Genomic DNA, 21,344 nt, shown 5'->3' with positions numbered 1-21,344 from the left:
TATCAGACTTTCAGATAGGGCAAATGTCAGTGAGTGTTCCGATTTCAGTTCCCGAGCGATTCGCCCAATGAGTCCTTGATATTTAGTCGTTTTCAGCCAATATTTTGCATTTTTGAAAATTTCTCTTTTTTGTGAAAATATCCACTAAATGAGGGAATAATATGTGTGAGGGTACCCCAGGAGAGTTCCAAATGTGTGTGGGTAGAATATATATCCCACGGGGGTAAAATTGAAAAAAGTTGAAAAAAAATTTTTCTTGGACTTAGTCATTTTTCTGGCGTTTATCAGACTTTCAGATAGGGCAAATGTCAGTGAGCGTTCCGATTTTAGTTCCAGAGCGATTCGCCCAATGAGTCCTTGATATTTAGTCGTTTTCAGACACTAGTTTGGATTTTTGAAAATTTCTCTTTTTTTGTGAAAATATCCACTAAATGAGGGAATAATATGTGCGAAGGTACCCCAGGAGAGTACCAAATGTGCGTGGGTAGAATATATATCCCACGGGGGTAAAATTGAAAAAAGTTGAAAAAAATTTTTTTTTGGACTTAGTCATTTTTCCGGCGTTTATCAGACTTTTAGATAGGGCAAATGTCAGTGAGTGTTCCGATTTCAGTTCCAGAGCGATTCGCCCAATGAGTCCTTGATATTTAGTCGTTTTTAGCCAATATTTTGGATTTTTGAAAATTTCACTTTTTTGTGAAAATATCCACTAAATGAGGGAATAATATGTGTGAGGGTACCCCAGGAGAGTTCCAAATGTGCGTGGGTAGAATATATATCCCACGGGGGTAAAATTGAAAAAAGTTGAAAAAAATTTTTTTCTTGGACTTAGTCATTTTTCTGGCGTTTATCAGACTTTCAGATAGGGCAAATGTCAGTGAGTGTTCCGATTTCAGTTCCCGAGCGATTCGCCCAATGAGTCCTTGATATTTAGTCGTTTTCAGCCAATATTTTGCATTTTTGAAAATTTCTCTTTTTTGTGAAAATATCCACTAAATGAGGGAATAATATGTGTGAGGGTACCCCAGGAGAGTCCCAAATGTGTGTGGGTAGATTATATATCCCACGGGGGTAAAATTGAAAAAAGTTGAAAAATATTTTTTTTTGGGCCTAGTCATTTTTCCGGCGTTTATCAGACTTTCAGATAGGGGAAATGTCATTGAGCATTCCGATTTCAGTTCCAGAGCGATTCGCCCAATGAGTCCTTGATATTTATTCGTTTTCAGCCAATATTTTGCATTTTTGAAAATTTCTCTTTTTTGTGAAAATATCCACTAAATGAGGGAATAATATGTGTGAGGGTACCCCAGGAGAGTTCCAAATGTGTGTGGGTAGAATATATATCCCACGGGGGTAAAATTTAAAAAAGTTGAAAAATTTTTTTTCTTGGACTTAGTCATTTTTCCGACGTTTATCAGACTTTCAGATAATGTCAGTGAGCGTTCCGATTTCAGTTCCAGAGCGATTCGCCCAATGAGTCCTTGATATTTAGTCGTTTTTAGCCAATATTTTGGATTTTTGAAAATTTCTCTTTTTTGTGAAAATATCCACTAAATGAGGGAATAATATGTGTGAGGGTACCCCAGGAGAGTTCCAAATGTGTGTGGGTAGAATATATATCCCACGGGGGTAAAATTTAAAAAAGTTGAAAAAATTTTTTTCTTGGACTTAGTCATTTTTCCGACGTTTATCAGACTTTCAGATAATGTCAGTGAGCGTTCCGATTTCAGTTCCAGAGCGATTCGCCCAATGAGTCCTTGATATTTAGTCGTTTTTAGCCAATATTTTGGATTTTTGAAAATTTCTCTTTTTTGTGAAAATATCCACTAAATGAGGGAATAATATGTGTGAGGGTACCCCAGGAGAGTTCCAAATGTGTGTGGGTAGAATATATATCCCACGGGGGTAAAATTTAAAAAAGTTGAAAAATTTTTTTTCTTGGACTTAGTAATTTTTCTGGCGTTTATCAGACTTTCAGATAGGGCAAATGTCAGTGAGCATTCCGATTTCAGTTCCAGAGCGATTCGCCCAGTGAGTCCTTGATATTTAGTTGTTTTCAGCCAATATTTTGGATTTTTGAAAATTTCTCTTTTTTGTGAAAATATCCACTAAATAAGGGAATAATATGTGTGAGGGTACTCCAGGAGAGTTCCAAATGTGTGTGGGTAGAATATATATCCCACGGGGGTAAAATTGAAAAAAGTTGAAAAAATTTTTTTCATGGACTTAGTCATTTTTCTGGCATTTATCAGACTGTCAGATAGGACAAATGGCAGTGAGCATTCCGTTTCAGTTCCAGAGCAATTCGCCCAATGAGTCCTTGATATTTAGTCATTTTCAGCCAATATTTTGGATTTTTGAAAATTTCTCTTTTTTGTGAAAATATCCACTAAATGAGGGAATAATATGTGTGAGGGTACCCCAGAAGAGTTCCAAATGTGTGTGGGTAGAATATATATCCCACGGGGGTAAAATTGAAAGAAGTTGAAAAATTTTTTTTCTTGGACTTAGTCATTTTTCCGGCGTTTATCAGACTTTCAATTAGGGGAAATGTCATTGAGCGTTCCGATTTCAGTTCCAGAGCGATTCGCCCAATGAGTCCTTGATATTTAGTCGTTTTCAGCCACTAGTTTGGATTTTTGAAAATTTCTCTTTTTTGTGAAAATATCCACTAAATGAGGGAATAATATGTGTGAGGGTACCCCAGGAGAGTTCCAAATGTGTGTGGGTAGAATATATATCCCACGGGGGTAAAATTTAAAAAAGTTGAAAAATTTTTTTTCTTGGACTTAGTCATTTTTCCGACGTTTATCAGACTTTCAGATAATGTCAGTGAGCGTTCCGATTTCAGTTCCAGAGCGATTCGCCCAATGAGTCCTTGATATTTAGTCGTTTTTAGCCAATATTTTGGATTTTTGAAAATTTCTCTTTTTTGTGAAAATATCCACTAAATGAGGGAATAATATGTGTGAGGGTACCCCAGGAGAGTTCCAAATGTGTGTGGGTAGAATATATATCCCACGGGGGTAAAATTTAAAAAAGTTGAAAAATTTTTTTTCTTGGACTTAGTAATTTTTCTGGCGTTTATCAGACTTTCAGATAGGGCAAATGTCAGTGAGCATTCCGATTTCAGTTCCAGAGCGATTCGCCCAGTGAGTCCTTGATATTTAGTTGTTTTCAGCCAATATTTTGGATTTTTGAAAATTTCTCTTTTTTGTGAAAATATCCACTAAATAAGGGAATAATATGTGTGAGGGTACTCCAGGAGAGTTCCAAATGTGTGTGGGTAGAATATATATCCCACGGGGGTAAAATTGAAAAAAGTTGAAAAAATTTTTTTCATGGACTTAGTCATTTTTCTGGCATTTATCAGACTGTCAGATAGGACAAATGGCAGTGAGCATTCCGTTTCAGTTCCAGAGCAATTCGCCCAATGAGTCCTTGATATTTAGTCATTTTCAGCCAATATTTTGGATTTTTGAAAATTTCTCTTTTTTGTGAAAATATCCACTAAATGAGGGAATAATATGTGTGAGGGTACCCCAGAAGAGTTCCAAATGTGTGTGGGTAGAATATATATCCCACGGGGGTAAAATTGAAAGAAGTTGAAAAATTTTTTTTCTTGGACTTAGTCATTTTTCCGGCGTTTATCAGACTTTCAATTAGGGGAAATGTCATTGAGCGTTCCGATTTCAGTTCCAGAGCGATTCGCCCAATGAGTCCTTGATATTTAGTCGTTTTCAGCCACTAGTTTGGATTTTTGAAAATTTCTCTTTTTTGTGAAAATATCCACTAAATGAGGGAATAATATGTGTGAGGGTACCCCAGAAGAGTTCCAAATGTGTGTGGTTAGAATATATATCCCACGGGGGTAAAATTGAAAAAAGTTGAAAAAATTTTTTTCTTGGACTTAGTCATTTTTCTGGCGTTTATCAGACTTTCAGATAGGGCAAATGTCAGTGAGCTTTCCGATTTCAGTTCCAGAGCGATTCACCCAGTGAGTCCATGATATTTAGTCATTTTCAGCCAATATTTTGGATTTTTGAAAATTTCTCTTTTTTGTGAAAATATCCACTAAATGAGGGAATAATATGTGTGAGGGTACCCCAGGAGAGTTCCAAATGTGTGTGGGTAGAATATATATCCCACGATGGTAAAATTGAAAAAAGTTGAAAAAAAATTTTTCTTGGACTTAGTCATTTTTCTGGCGTTTATCAGACTTTCAGATAGGGCAAATGTCAGTGAGCGTTCCGATTTTAGTTCCAGAGCGATTCGCCCAATGAGTCCTTGATATTTAGTCGTTTTCAGACACTAGTTTGGATTTTTGAAAATTTCTCTTTTTTGTGAAAATATCCACTAAATGAGGGAATAATATGTGTGAGGGTACCCCAGGAGAGTTCCAAATGTGCGTGGGTAGAATATATATCCCACGGGGGTAAAATTGAAAAAAGTTGAAAAAAATTTTTTTTTGGACTTAGTCATTTTTCCGGCGTTTATCAGACTTTTAGATAGGGCAAATGTCAGTGAGTGTTCCGATTTCAGTTCCAGAGCGATTCGCCCAATGAGTCCTTGATATTTAGTCGTTTTCAGCCAATATTTTGCATTTTTGAAAATTTCTCTTTTTTGTGAAAATATCCACTAAATGAGGGAATAATATGTGTGAGGGTACCCCAGGAGAGTTCCAAATGTGTGTGGGTAGATTATATATCCCACGGGGGTAAAATTGAAAAAAGTTGAAAAATATTTTTTTTTGGGCCTAGTCATTTTTCCGGCGTTTATCAGACTTTCAGATAGGGGAAATGTCATTGAGCATTCCGATTTCAGTTCCAGAGCGATTCGCCCAATGAGTCCTTGATATTTATTCGTTTTCAGCCAATATTTTGCATTTTTGAAAATTTCTCTTTTTTGTGAAAATATCCACTAAATGAGGGAATAATATGTGTGAGGGTACCCCAGGAGAGTTCCAAATGTGTGTGGGTAGAATATATATCCCACGGGGGTAAAATTTAAAAAAGTTGAAAAATTTTTTTTCTTGGACTTAGTCATTTTTCCGACGTTTATCAGACTTTCAGATAATGTCAGTGAGCGTTCCGATTTCAGTTCCAGAGCGATTCGCCCAATGAGTCCTTGATATTTAGTCGTTTTTAGCCAATATTTTGGATTTTTGAAAATTTCTCTTTTTTGTGAAAATATCCACTAAATGAGGGAATAATATGTGTGAGGGTACCCCAGGAGAGTTCCAAATGTGTGTGGGTAGAATATATATCCCACGGGGGTAAAATTTAAAAAAGTTGAAAAATTTTTTTTCTTGGACTTAGTAATTTTTCCGGCGTTTATCAGACTTTCAGATAGGGCAAATGTCAGTGAGCATTCCGATTTCAGTTCCAGAGCGATTCGCCCAGTGAGTCCTTGATATTTAGTTGTTTTCAGCCAATATTTTGGATTTTTGAAAATTTCTCTTTTTTGTGAAAATATCCACTAAATAAGGGAATAATATGTGTGAGGGTACTCCAGGAGAGTTCCAAATGTGTGTGGGTAGAATATATATCCCACGGGGGTAAAATTGAAAAAAGTTGAAAAAAATATTTTTTTTGACTTGGTCATTTTTCCGGCGTTTATCAGACTTTCAATTAGGGGAAATGTCATTGAGCGTTCCGATTTCAGTTCCAGAGCGATTCGCCCAATGAGTCCTTGATATTTAGTCATTTTCAGCCACTAGTTTGGATTTTTGAAAATTTCTCTTTTTTGTGAAAATATCCACTAAATGAGGGAATAATATGTGTGAGGGTACCCCAGAAGAGTTCCAAATGTGTGTGGGTAGAATATATATCCCACGGGGGTAAAATTGAAAAAAGTTGAAAAAAAATTTTTCTTGGACTTAGTCATGTTTCTGGCGTTTATCAGACTTTCAGATAGGGCAAATGTCAGTGAGCGTTCCGATTTTAGTTCCAGAGCGATTCGCCCAATGAGTCCTTGATATTTAGTCGTTTTCAGCCAATATTTTGGATTGTTGAAAATTTCTCTTTTTTGTGAAAATATCCACTAAATGAGGGAATAATATGTGTGAGGGTACCCCAGGAGAGTTCCAAATGTGCGTGGGTAGAATATATATCCCACGGGGGTAAAATTGAAAAAAGTTGAAAAAAATTTTTTTTTGGACTTAGTCATTTTTCTGGCATTTATCAGACTTTCAGATAGGGCAAATGGCAGTGAGCATTCCGATTTCAGTTCCAGAGCGATTCGCCCAATGAGTCCTTGATATTTAGTTGTTTTCAGCCAATATTTTGGATTTTTGAAAATTTCTCCTTTTTTGTGAAAATATCCACTAAATGAGGGAATAATATGCGTGAGGGTACCCCAGGAGAGTTCCAAATGTGTGTGGGTAGAATATATATCCCACGGGGGTAAAATTGAAAGAAGTTGAAAAAAAATTTTTCTTGGACTTTGTCATTTTTCCGGCGTTTATCAGACTTTCAGATAGGGGAAATGTCATTGAGCGTTCCGATTTCAGTTCCAGAGCGATTCGCCCAATGAGTCCTTGATATTTAGTCGTTTTCAGCCACTAGTTTGGATTTTTGAAAATTTCTCTTTTTTGTGAAAATATCCACTAAATGAGGGAATAATATGTGTGAGGTTACTCCAGGAGAGTTCCAAATGTGTGTGGGTAGAATATATATCCCACGGGGGTAAAATTGAAAAAAGTTGAAAAAAATATTTTCTTGGACTTAGTCATTTTTCTGGCGTTTATCAGACTTTCAGATAGCCCAAATGTCAGTGAGCTTTCCGATTTCAGTTCCAGAGCGATTCGCCCAGTGAGTGCTTGATATTTAGTCATTTTTAGCCAATATTTTGGATTTTTGAAAATTTCTCTTTTTTGTGAAAATACCACTAAATAAGGGAATAATATGTGTGAGGTTACTCCAGGAGAGTTCCAAATGTGTGTGGGTAGAATATATATCCCACGGGGGTAAAATTGAAAAAAGTTGAAAAAAATTTTTTTTTGGACTTTGTCATTTTTCCGGCGTTTATCAGACTTTTAGATAGGGCAAATGTCAGTGAGTGTTCCGATTTCAGTTCCGGAGTGATTCGCCCAATGAGTCCTAGATATTTAGTCGTTTTTAGCCAATATTTTGGATTTTTGAAAATTTCACTTTTTTGTGAAAATATCCACTAAATGAGGGAATAATATGTGTGAGGGTACCCCAGGAGAGTTCCAAATGTGTGTGGGTAGAATATATATCCCACGGGGGTAAAATTGAAAAAAGTTGAAAAAAATATTTTTTTGGACTTAGTCTTTTTTCTGGCATTTATCAGACTTTCAGATAGGGCAAATGTCAGTGAGCATTCCGTTTCAGTTCCAGAGCAATTCGCCCAATGAGTCCTTGATATTTAGTCATTTTCAGCCAATATTTTGGATTTTTGAAAATTTCTCTTTTTTGTGAAAATATCCACTAAATGAGGGAATAATATGTGTGAGGGTACCCCAGGAGAGTTCCAAATGTGTGTGGGTAGAATATATATCCCACGGGGGTAAAATTGAAAAAAGTTGAAAAAATTTTTTTCTTGGACTTAGTCATTTTTCCGGCGTTTATCAGACTTTCAGATAGGGCAAATGTCAGTGAGCGTTCCGATTTCAGTTCCAGAGCGATTCGCCCAATGAGTCCTTGATATTTAGTCGTTTTCAGCCAATATTTTGGATTTTTGAAAATTTCTCTTTTTTGTGAAAATACCACTAAATAAGGGAATAATATGTGTGAGGTTACTCCAGGAGAGTTCCAAATGTGTGTGGGTAGAATATATATCCCACGGGGGTAAAATTGAAAAAAGTTGAAAAAAATATTTTTTTGGACTTAGTCATTTTTCCGGCGTTTATCAGACTTTCAATTAGGGGAAATGTCATTGAGCGTTCCGATTTCAGTTCCAGAGCGATTCGCCCAATGAGTCCTTGATATTTAGTCATTTTCAGCCAATATTTTGGATTTTTGAAAATTTCCCTTTTTTGTGAAAATATCCACTAAATGAGGGAATAATATGTGTGAGAGTACCCCAGAAGAGTTCCAAATGTGTGTGGGTTGAATATATATCCCACGGGGGTAAAATTGAAAAAAGTTGAAAAAAATATTTTTTTGGACTTAGTCATTTTTCTGGCGTTTATCAGACTTTCAGATAGGGCAAATGTCAGTGAGCTTTCCGATTTCAGTTCCAGAGCGATTCGCCCAATGAGTCCTTGATATTTAGTCATTTTCAGCCAATATTTTGGATTTTTGAAAATTTCTCTTTTTTGTGAAAATATCCACTAAATGAGGGAATAATATGTGTGACGGTACTCCAGGAGAGTTCCAAATGTGTGTGGGTAGAATATATATCCCACGGGGGTAAAATTTAAAAAAGTTGAAAAATTTTTTTTCTTGGACTTAGTAATTTTTCCGGCGTTTATCAGACTTTCAGATAGGGCAAATGTCAGTGAGCATTCCGATTTCAGTTCCAGAGCGATTCGCCCAGTGAGTCCTTGATATTTAGTCATTTTCAGCCAATATTTTGGATTTTTGAAAATTTCTCTTATTTGTGAAAATATCCACTAAATGAGGGAATAATATGTGTGAGGGTACCCCAGGAGAGTTCCAAATGTGTGTGGGTAGAATATATATCCCACGGGGGTAAAATTGAAAAAAGTTGAAAAAAATATTTTTTTGGACTTAGTCATTTTTCTGGCATTTATCAGACTTTCAGATAGGGCAAATGTCAGTGAGCATTCCGCTTTCAGTTCCAGAGCGATTCGCCCAGTGAGTCCTTGATATTTAGTTGTTTTCAGCCAATATTTTGGATTTTTGAAAATTTCTCTTTTTTGTGAAAATATCCACTAAATAAGGGAATAATATGTGTGAGGGTACTCCAGGAGAGTTCCAAATGTGTGTGGGTAGAATATATATCCCACGGGGGTAAAATTGAAAAAAGTTGAAAAAATTTTTTTCATGGACTTAGTCATTTTTCTGGCATTTATCAGACTGTCAGATAGGACAAATGGCAGTGAGCATTCCGTTTCAGTTCCAGAGCAATTCGCCCAATGAGTCCTTGATATTTAGTCATTTTCAGCCAATATTTTGGATTTTTGAAAATTTCTCTTTTTTGTGAAAATATCCACTAAATGAGGGAATAATATGTGTGAGGGTACCCCAGAAAAGTTCCAAATGTGTGTGGGTAGAATATATATCCCACGGGGGTAAAATTGAAAGAAGTTGAAAAATTTTTTTTCTTGGACTTAGTCATTTTTCCGGCGTTTATCAGACTTTCAATTAGGGGAAATGTCATTGAGCGTTCCGATTTCAGTTCCAGAGCGATTCGCCCAATGAGTCCTTGATATTTAGTTGTTTTCAGCCACTAGTTTGGATTTTTGAAAATTTCTCTTTTTTGTGAAAATATCCACTAAATGAGGGAATAATATGTGTGAGGGTACCCCAGAAGAGTTCCAAATGTGTGTGGGTAGAATATATATCCCACGGGGGTAAAATTGAAAAAAGTTGAAAAAATTTTTTTCTTGGACTTAGTCATTTTTCTGGCGTTTATCAGACTTTCAGATAGGGCAAATGTCAGTGAGCTTTCCGATTTCAGTTCCAGAGCGATTCACCCAGTGAGTCCATGATATTTAGTCATTTTCAGCCAATATTTTGGATTTTTGAAAATTTCTCTTTTTTGTGAAAATATCCACTAAATGAGGGAATAATATGTGTGAGGGTACCCCAGGAGAGTTCCAAATGTGTGTGGGTAGAATATATATCCCACGATGGTAAAATTGAAAAAAGTTGAAAAAAAATTTTTCTTGGACTTAGTCATTTTTCTGGCGTTTATCAGACTTTCAGATAATGTCAGTGAGCGTTCCGATTTCAGTTCCAGAGCGATTCGCCCAATGAGTCCTTGATATTTAGTCGTTTTTAGCCAATATTTTGGATTTTTGAAAATTTCTCTTTTTTGTGAAAATATCCACTAAATGAGGGAATAATATGTGTGAGGGTACCCCAGGAGAGTTCCAAATGTGTGTGGGTAGAATATATATCCCACGGGGGTAAAATTTAAAAAAGTTGAAAAATTTTTTTTCTTGGACTTAGTAATTTTTCCGGCGTTTATCAGACTTTCAGATAGGGCAAATGTCAGTGAGCATTCCGATTTCAGTTCCAGAGCGATTCGCCCAGTGAGTCCTTGATATTTAGTTGTTTTCAGCCAATATTTTGGATTTTTGAAAATTTCTCTTTTTTGTGAAAATATCCACTAAATAAGGGAATAATATGTGTGAGGGTACTCCAGGAGAGTTCCAAATGTGTGTGGGTAGAATATATATCCCACGGGGGTAAAATTGAAAAAAGTTGAAAAAAATATTTTTTTTGACTTAGTCATTTTTCCGGCGTTTATCAGACTTTCAATTAGGGGAAATGTCATTGAGCGTTCCGATTTCAGTTCCAGAGCGATTCGCCCAATGAGTCCTTGATATTTAGTCATTTTCAGCCACTAGTTTGGATTTTTGAAAATTTCTCTTTTTTGTGAAAATATCCACTAAATGAGGGAATAATATGTGTGAGGGTACCCCAGAAGAGTTCCAAATGTGTGTGGGTAGAATATATATCCCACGGGGGTAAAATTGAAAAAAGTTTAAAAAATTTTTTTCTTGGACTTAGTTATTTTTCTGGCGTTTATCAGACTTTCAGATAGGGCAAATGTCAGTGAGCGTTCCGATTTCAGTTCCAGAGCGATTCGCCCAATGAGTCCTTGATATTTAGTCGTTTTCAGCCACTAGTTTGGATTTTTGAAAATTTCTCTTTTTTGTGAAAATATCCACTAAATGAGGGAATAATATGTGTGAGGGTACCCCAGAAGAGTTCCAAATGTGTGTGGGTAGAATATATATCCCACGGGGGTAAAATTGAAAAAAGTTGAAAAAAATTTTTTCTTGGACTTAGTCATTTTTCCGGCGTTTATCAGACTTTCAGATAGGGCAAATGTCAGTGAGCGTTCCGATTTCAGTTCTAGAGCGATTCGCCCAATGAGTCCTTGATATTTAGTCGTTTTCAGCCAATATTTTGGATTTTTGAAAATTTCTCTTTTTTGTGAAAATACCACTAAATAAGGGAATAATATGTGTGAGGGTACTCCAGGAGAGTTCCAAATGTGTGTGGGTAGAATATATATCCCACGGGGGTAAAATTGAAAAAAGTTGAAAAAAATATTTTTTTTGACTTGGTCATTTTTCCGGCGTTTATCAGACTTTCAATTAGGGGAAATGTCATTGAGCGTTCCGATTTCAGTTCCAGAGCGATTCGTCCAATGAGTCCTTGATATTTAGTCATTTTCAGCCACTAGTTTGGATTTTTGAAAATTTCTCTTTTTTGTGAAAATATCCACTAAATGAGGGAATAATATGTGTGAGGGTACCCCAGAAGAGTTCCAAATGTGTGTGGGTAGAATATATATCCCACGGGGGTAAAATTGAAAAAAGTTGAAAAAAAATTTTTCTTGGACTTAGTCATGTTTCTGGCGTTTATCAGACTTTCAGATAGGGCAAATGTCAGTGAGCGTTCCGATTTTAGTTCCAGAGCGATTCGCCCAATGAGTCCTTGATATTTAGTCGTTTTCAGCCAATATTTTGGATTGTTGAAAATTTCTCTTTTTTGTGAAAATATCCACTAAATGAGGGAATAATATGTGTGAGGGTACCCCAGGAGAGTTCCAAATGTGCGTGGGTAGAATATATATCCCACGGGGGTAAAATTGAAAAAAGTTGAAAAAAATTTTTTTTTGGACTTAGTCATTTTTCTGGCATTTATCAGACTTTCAGATAGGGCAAATGGCAGTGAGCATTCCGATTTCAGTTCCAGAGCGATTCGCCCAATGAGTCCTTGATATTTAGTTGTTTTCAGCCAATATTTTGGATTTTTGAAAATTTCTCTTTTTTGTGAAAATATCCACTAAATGAGGGAATAATATGCGTGAGGGTACCCCAGGAGAGTTCCAAATGTGTGTGGGTAGAATATATATCCCACGGGGGTAAAATTGAAAGAAGTTGAAAAAAAATTTTTCTTGGACTTTGTCATTTTTCCGGCGTTTATCAGACTTTCAGATAGGGGAAATGTCATTGAGCGTTCCGATTTCAGTTCCAGAGCGATTCGCCCAATGACTCCTTGATATTTAGTCGTTTTCAGCCAATTTTCTGGATTTTTGAAATTTTCACTTTTTTGTGATAATACCACTAAATAAGGGAATAATATGTGTGAGGGTACTCCAGGAGAGTTCCAAATGTGTGTGGGTAGAATATATATCCCACGGGGGTAAAATTGAAAAAAGTTGAAAAAAATATTTTTTTTGACTTGGTCATTTTTCCGGCGTTTATCAGACTTTCAATTAGGGGAAATGTCATTGAGCGTTCCGATTTCAGTTCCAGAGCGATTCGCCCAATGAGTCCTTGATATTTAGTCGTTTTCAGCCACTAGTTTGGATTTTTGAAAATTTCTCTTTTTTGTGAAAATATCCACTAAATGAGGGAATAATATGTGTGAGGTTACTCCAGGAGAGTTCCAAATGTGTGTGGGCAGAATATATATCCCACGGGGGTAAAATTGAAAAAAGTTGAAAAAAATATTTTCTTGGACTTAGTCATTTTTCTGGCGTTTATCAGACTTTCAGATAGCCCAAATGTCAGTGAGCTTTCCGATTTCAGTTCCAGAGCGATTCGCCCAATGAGTCCTTGATATTTAGTCGTTTTCAGCCAATATTTTGGATTTTTGAAAATTTCTCTTTTTTGTGAAAATACCACTAAATAAGGGAATAATATGTGTGAGGTTTCTCCAGGAGAGTTCCAAATGTGTGTGGGTAGAATATATATCCCACGGGGGTAAAATTGAAAAAAGTTGAAAAAAATTTTTTTTTGGACTTTGTCATTTTTCCGGCGTTTATCAGACTTTTAGATAGGGCAAATGTCAGTGAGTGTTCCGATTTCAGTTCCGGAGTGATTCGCCCAATGAGTCCTAGATATTTAGGCGTTTTTAGCCAATATTTTGGATTTTTGAAAATTTCACTTTTTTGTGAAAATATCCACTAAATGAGGGAATAATATGTGTGAGGGTACCCCAGGAGAGTTCCAAATGTGTGTGGGTAGAATATATATCCCACGGGGGTAAAATTGAAAAAAGTTGAAAAAAATATTTTTTTGGACTTAGTCTTTTTTCTGGCATTTATCAGACTTTCAGATAGGGCAAATGTCAGTGAGCATTCCGTTTCAGTTCCAGAGCAATTCGCCCAATGAGTCCTTGATATTTAGTCGTTTTCAGCCAATATTTTGGATTTTTGAAAATTTCTCTTTTTTGTGAAAATATCCACTAAATGAGGGAATAATATGTGTGAGAGTACCCCAGAAGAGTTCCAAATGTGTGTGGGTAGAATATATATCCCACGGGGGTAAAATTGAAAAAAGTTGAAAAAAATATTTTTTTGGACTTAGTCATTTTTCTGGCGTTTATCAGACTTTCAGATAGGGCAAATGTCAGTGAGCTTTCCGATTTCAGTTCCAGAGCGATTCGCCCAATGAGTCCTTGATATTTAGTCATTTTCAGCCAATATTTTGGATTTTTGAAAATTTCTCTTTCTTGTGAAAATATCCACTAAATGAGGGAATAATATGTGTGACGGTACTCCAGGAGAGTTCCAAATGTGTGTGGGTAGAATATATATCCCACGGGGGTAAAATTGAAAAAAGTTGAAAAAAATATTTTTTTGGACTTAGTCATTTTTCTGGCATTTATCAGACTTTCAGATAGGGCAAATGGCAGTGAGCATTCCGTTTCAGTTCCAGAGCAATTCGCCCAATGAGTCCTTGATATTTAGTCATTTTCAGCCAATATTTTGTATTTTTGAACATTTCTCTTTTTTGTGAAAATATCCACTAAATGAGGGAATAATATGTGTGAGGGTACCCCAGGAGAGTTCCAAATGTGTGTGGGTAGAATATATATCCCACGGGGGTAAAATTGAAAAAAGTTGAAAAAATTTTTTTCTTGGACTTAGTCATTTTTCCGGCGTTTATCAGACTTTCAGATAGGGCAAATGTCAGTGAGCGTTCCGATTTCAGTTCCAGAGCGATTCGCCCAATGAGTCCTTGATATTTAGTCGTTTTCAGCCAATATTTTGGATATTTGAAAATTTCTCTTTTTTGTGAAAATACCACTAAATAAGGGAATAATATGTGTGAGGTTACTCCAGGAGAGTTCCAAATGTGTGTGGGTAGAATATATATCCCACGGGGGTAAAATTGAAAAAAGTTGAAAAAAATATTTTTTTGGACTTAGTCATTTTTCCGGCGTTTATCAGACTTTCAATTAGGGGAAATGTCATTGAGCGTTCCGATTTCAGTTCCAGAGCGATTCGCCCAATGAGTCCTTGATATTTAGTCATTTTCAGCCAATATTTTGGATTTTTGAAAATTTCTCTTTTTTGTGAAAATATCCACTAAATGAGGGAATAATATGTGTGAGAGTACCCCAGAAGAGTTCCAAATGTGTGTGGGTAGAATATATATCCCACGGGGGTAAAATTGAAAAAAGTTGAAAAATTTTTTTTCTTGGACTTAGTCATTTTTCTGGCGTTTATCAGACTTTCAGATAGGGCAAATGTCAGTGAGCTTTCCGATTTCAGTTCCAGAGCGATTCGCCAAGTGAGTCCTTGATTTTTAGTCATTTTCAGCCAATATTTTGGATTTTTGAAAATTTCTCTTTTTTGTGAAAATATCCACTAAATGAGGGACTAATATGTGTGAGGGTACTCCAGGAGAGTTCCAAATGTGTGTGGGTAGAATATATATCCCACGGGGGTAAAATTGAAAAAAGTTGAAAAAAATATTTTTTTGGACTTAGTCATTTTTCCGGCGTTTATCAGACTTTCAATTAGGGGAAATGTCATTGAGCGTTCCGATTTCAGTTCCAGAGCGATTCGCCCAATGAGTCCTTGATATTTAGTCATTTTCAGCCAATATTTTGGATTTTTGAAAATTTCTCTTTTTTGTGAAAATATCCACTAAATGAGGGAATAATATGTGTGAGAGTACCCAAGGAGAGTTCCAAATGTGTGTGGGTAGAATATATATCCCACGGGGGTAAAATTGAAAAAAGTTGAAAAAATTTTTTTCTTGGACTTAGTCATTTTTCTGGCGTTTATCAGACTTTCAGATAGGGCAAATGTCAGTGAGCTTTCCGATTTCAGTTCCAGAGCGATTCGCCCAGTGAGTCCTTGATATTTAGTCATTTTCAGCCAATATTTTGGATTTTTGAAAATTTCTCTTTTTTGTGAAAATATCCACTAAATGAGGGAATAATATGTGTGAGGGCACTCCAGGAGAGTTCCAAATGTGTGTGGGTAGAATATATATCCCACGGAGGTAAAATTGAAAAAAGTTGAAAAAAATATTTTTTTGGACTTAGTCATTTTTCTGGCATTTATCAGACTTTCAGATAGGGCAAATGGCAGTGAGCATTCCGTTTCAGTTCCAGAGCAATTCGCCCAATGAGTCCTTGATATTTAGTCATTTTCAGCCAATATTTTGGATTTTTGAAAATTTCTCTTTTTTGTGAAAATATCCACTAAATGAGGGAATAATATGTGTGAGGGTACCCCAGGAGAGTTCCAAATGTGTGTGGGTAGAATATGTATCCCACGGGGGCAAAATTGAAAAAAGTTGAAAAAAATTTTTTCTTGGACTTAGTCATTTTTGCAGCGTTTATCAGACTTTCAGATAGGGCAAATGTCAGTCAGCGTTCCGATTTCAGTTCCAGAGCGATTCGCCCAATGAGTCCTTGATATTTAGTCGTTTTCAGCCAATATTTTGGATTTTTGAAAATTTCTCTTTTTTGTGAAAATACCACTAAATAAGGGAATAATATGTGTGAGGTTACTCCAGGAGAGTTCCAAATGTGTGTGGGTAGAATATATATCCCACGGGGGTAAAATTGAAAAAAGTTGAAAAAAATATTTTTTTGGACTTAGTCATTTTTCCGGCGTTTATCAGACTTTCAATTAGGGGAAATGTCAGTGAGCGTTCCGATTTCAGTTCCATAGCGATTCGCCCAATGAGTCCTTGATATTTAGTCATTTTCAGCCAATATTTTGGATTTTTGAAAATTTCTCTTTTTTGTGAAAATATCCACTAAATGAGGGAATAATATGTGTGAGAGTACCCCAGAAGAGTTCCAAATGTGTGTGGGTAGAATATATATCCCACGGGGTAAAATTGAAAAAAGTTGAAAAAAATATTTTTTTGGACTTAGTCATTTTTCTGGCATTTATCAGACTGTCAGATAGGGCAAATGGCAGTGAGCATTCCGTTTCAGTTCCAGAGCAATTCGCCCAATGAGTCCTTGATATTTAGTCATTTTCAGCCAATATTTTGGATTTTTGAAAATTTCTCTTTTTTGTGAAAATATCCACTAAATGAGGGAATAATATGTGTGAGGGTACCCCAGGAGATTTCCAAATGTGTGTGGGTAGAATATATATCCCACGGGGGTAAAATTGAAAAAAGTTGAAAAAAATTTTTTCTTGGACTTAGTCATTTTTCCGGCGTTTATCAGACTTTCAGATAGGGCAAATGTCAGTGAGCTTTCCGATTTCAGTTCCAGAGCGATTCGCCCAATGAGTCCTTGATATTTAGTCATTTTCAGCCAATATTTTGGATTTTTGAAAATTTCTCTTTTTTGTGAAAATATCCACTAAATGAGGGAATAATATGTGTGAGAGTACCCCAGAAGAGTTCCAAATGTGTGTGGGTAGAATATATATCCCACGGGGGTAAAATTGAAAAAAGTTGAAAAAAATATTTTTTTGGACTTAGTCATTTTTCTGGCGTTTATCAGACTTTCAGATAGGGCAAATGTCAGTGAGAGTTCCGATTTTAGTTCCAGAGCAATTCGCCCAATGAGTCCTTGATATTTAGTCATTTTCAGCCAATATTTTGGATTTTTGAAAATTTCTCTTTTTTGTGAAAATATCCACTAAATGAGGGAATAATATGTGTGAGGGTACCCCAGGAGAGTTCCAAATGTGTGTGGGTAGAATATATATCCCACGGGGGTAAAATTGAAAAAAGTTGAAAAAAATATTTTTTTGGACTTAGTCATTTTTCTGGCATTTATCAGACTTTCAGATAGGGCAAATGGCAGTGAGCATTCCGTTTCAGTTCCAGAGCAATTCGCCCAATGAGTCCTTGATATTTAGTCATTTTCAGCCAATATTTTGGATTTTTGAAAATTTCTCTTTTTTGTGAAAATATCCACTAAATGAGGGAATAATATGTGTGAGGGTACCCCAGGAGAGTTCCAAATGTGTGTGGGTAGAATATATATCCCACGGGGGTAAAATTGAAAAAAGTTGAAAAAAATTTTTTCTTGGACTTAGTCATTTTTCCAGCGTTTATCAGACTTTCAGATAGGGCAAATGTCAGTCAGCGTTCCGATTTCAGTTCCAGAGCGATTCGCCCAATGAGTCCTTGAAATTTAGTCGTTTTCAGCCAATATTTTGGATTTTTGAAAATTTCTCTTTTTTGTGAAAATACCACTAAATAAGGGAATAATATGTGTGAGGTTACTCCAGGAGAGTTCCAAATGTGTGTGGGTAGAATATATATCCCACGGGGGTAAAATTGAAAAAAGTTGAAAAAAATATTTTTTTGGACTTAGTCATTTTTCTGGCATTTATCAGACTGTCAGATAGGGCAAATGGCAGTGAGCATTCCGTTTCAGTTCCAGAGCAATTCGCCCAATGAGTCCTTGATATTTAGTCATTTTCAGCCAATATTTTGGATTTTTGAAAATTTCTCTTTTTTGTGAAAATATCCACTAAATGAGGGAATAATATGTGTGAGAGTACCCCAGAAGAGTTCCAAATGTGTGTGGGTAGAATATATATCCCACGGGGGTAAAATTGAAAAAAGTTGAAAAAAATATTTTTTTGGACTTAGTCATTTTTCTGGCGTTTATCAGACTTTCAGATAGGGCAAATGTCAGTGAGAGTTCCGATTTTAGTTCCAGAGCAATTCGCCCAATGAGTCCTTGATATTTAGTCATTTTCAGCCAATATTTTGGATTTTTGAAAATTTCTCTTTTTTGTGAAAATATCCACTAAATGAGGGAATAATATGTGTGAGGGTACCCCAGGAGAGTTCCAAATGTGTGTGGGTAGAATATATATCCCACGGGGGTAAAATTGAAAAAAGTTGAAAAAAATATTTTTTTGGACTTAGTCATTTTTCTGGCATTTATCAGACTTTCAGATAGGGCAAATGGCAGTGAGCATTCCGTTTCAGTTCCAGAGCAATTCGCCCAATGAGTCCTTGATATTTAGTCATTTTCAGCCAATATTTTGGATTTTTGAAAATTTCTCTTTTTTGTGAAAATATCCACTAAATGAGGGAATAATATGTGTGAGGGTACCCCAGGAGAGTTCCAAATGTGTGTGGGTAGAATATATATCCCACGGGGGTAAAATTGAAAAAAGTTGAAAAAAATTTTTTCTTGGACTTAGTCATTTTTCCAGCGTTTATCAGACTTTCAGATAGGGCAAATGTCAGTCAGCGTTCCGATTTCAGTTCCAGAGCGATTCGCCCAATGAGTCCTTGAAATTTAGTCGTTTTCAGCCAATATTTTGGATTTTTGAAAATTTCTCTTTTTTGTGAAAATACCACTAAATAAGGGAATAATATGTGTGAGGTTACTCCAGGAGAGTTCCAAATGTGTGTGGGTAGAATATATATCCCACGGGGGTAAAATTGAAAAAAGTTGAAAAAAATATTTTTTTGGACTTAGTCATTTTTCTGGCATTTATCAGACTGTCAGATAGGGCAAATGGCAGTGAGCATTCCGTTTCAGTTCCAGAGCAATTCGCCCAATGAGTCCTTGATATTTAGTCATTTTCAGCCAATATTTTGGATTTTTGAAAATTTCTCTTTTTTGTGAAAATATCCACTAAATGAGGGAATAATATGTGTGAGGGTACCCCAGGAGAGTTCCAAATGTGTGTGGGTAGAATATATATCCCACATGGGTAAAATTGAAAAAAGTTGAAAAAAATTTTTTCTTGGACTTAGTCATTTTTCCGGCGTTTATCAGACTTTCAGATAGGGCAAATGTCAGTGAGCTTTCCGATTTCAGTTCCAGAGCGATTCGCCCAGTGAGTCCTTGATATTTAGTCGTTTTCAGCCAATATTTTGGATTTTTGAAAATTTCTCTTTTTTGTGAAAATATCCACTAAATGAGGGAATAATATGTGTGAGGGTACCCCAGGAGAGTTCCAAATGTGTGTGTGTAGAATGTATAACCCACGGGGGTAAAATTGAAAAAAGTTGAAAAATTTTTTTTTTTGGAATTAGTCATTTTTCCGGCGTTTATCAGACTTTCAGATAGGGCAAATGTCAGTGAGCATTCCGATTTCAGTTCCAGAGCGATTCGCCCAATGAGTCCTTGATATTTAGTTGTTTTCAGCCAATATTTTGGATTTTTGAAAATTTCTCTTTTTTTGTGAAAATATCCACTAAATGAGGGAATAATATGTGTGAGGGTACCCCAGTAGAGTTCCAAATGTGTGTGGGTAGAATATATATCCCACGGGGGTAAAATTTAAAAAAGTTGAAAAAAAATTTTTCTTGGACTTAGTCATTTTTCCGGCGTTTATCAGACTTTCAGATAGGGCAAATGTCAGTGAGCGTTCCGATTTCAGTTCCAGAGCGATTCGCCCAATGAGTCCTTGATATTTAGTCGTTTTCAGCCAATATTTTGGATTTTTGAAAATTTCTCTTTTTTGTGAAAATATCCACTAAATGAGGGAATAATATGTGTGAGGGTACCCCAGGAGAGTTCCAAATGTGTGTGGGTAAAATATATATCCCACGGGGGTAAAATTGAAAAAAATTTTTTTTTGGACTTAGTCATTTTTCCGGCGTTTATCAGACTTTTAGATAGGGCAAATGTCAGTGAGTGGTCCGATTTCAGTTCCAGAGCGATTCGCCCAATGAGTCCTTGATATTTAGTCGTTTTTAACCAATATTTTGAATTTTTGAAAATTTCTCTTTTTTGTGAAAATATCCACTAAATGAGGGAATAATATGTGTGAGGTTACTCCAGGAGAGTTCCAAATGTGTGTGGGTAGAATATATATCCCACGGGGGTAAAATTGAAAAAAGTTGAAAAAATTTTTTTCTTGGACTTAGTCATTTTTCCGGCGTTTATCAGACTTTCAGATAGGGCAAATGTCAGTGAGCTTTCCGATTTCAGTTCCAGAGCGACTCGCCCAGTGAGTCTTTGATATTTAGTCATTTTCAGCCAATATTTTGGATTTTTGAAAATTTCTCTTTTTTGTGAAAATATCCACTAAATGAGGGAATAATATGTGTGAGGGTACTCCAGGAGAGTTCCAAATGTGTGTGGGTAGAATATATATCCCACGGGGGTAAAATTGAAAGAAGTTGAAAAAGTTTTTTTCTTGGACTTAGTTATTTTTCCGGCGTTTATCAGACTTTCAGATAGGGGAAATGTCATTGAGCGTTCCGATTTCAGTTCCAGAGCGATTCGCCCAATGAGTCCTTGATATTTAGTCGTTTTCAGCCACTAGTTTGGATTTTTGAAAATTTCTCTTTTTTGTGAAAATATCCACTAAATGAGGGAATAATATGTGTGAGGGTACCCCAGGAGAGTTCCAAATGTGTGTGGGTAGAATATATATCCCACGGGGGTAAAATTGAAAAAAGTTGAAAAAAAATTTTTCTTGGACTTAGCCATTTTTACGGCGTTTATCAGACTTTTAGATAGGGCAAATGTCAGTGAGTGTTCCGATTTCAGTTCCAGAGCGATTCGCCCAATGAGTCCTTGATATTTAGTCGTTTTTAGCCAATATTTTGGATTTTTGAAAATTTCACTTTTTTGTGAAAATATCCACTAAATGAGGGAATAATATGTGTGAGGGTACCCCAGGAGAGTTCCAAATGTGTGTGTGTAGAATGTATAACCCACGGGGGTAAAGTTGAAAAAAGTTGAAAAAATTTTTTTTTTAGACTTAGTCATTTTTCCGGCGTTTATCAGACTTTCAGATAGGGCAAATGTCAGTGAGCATTCCGATTTCAGTTCCAGAGCGATTCGCCCAATGAGTCCTTGATATTTAGTCATTTTCAGCCAATATTTTGGATTTTTGAAAATTTCTCTGTTTTGTGAAAACATCCACTAAATGAGGGAATAATATGTGTGAGAGTACCCCAGGAGAGTTCCAAATGTGTGTGGGTAGATTATATATCCCACGGGGGTAAAATTGAAAGAAGTTGAAAATATTTT

Source organism: Phyllobates terribilis, unplaced genomic scaffold, assembly GCF_046119375.1.
Source record: "Phyllobates terribilis strain yellow unplaced genomic scaffold, ASM4611937v1 Scaffold_3__8_contigs__length_932513732, whole genome shotgun sequence".
In the NCBI taxonomy this organism is placed as follows: domain Eukaryota; kingdom Metazoa; phylum Chordata; class Amphibia; order Anura; family Dendrobatidae; genus Phyllobates; species Phyllobates terribilis.
Note: the sequence above shows the minus strand (reverse complement) of the source record.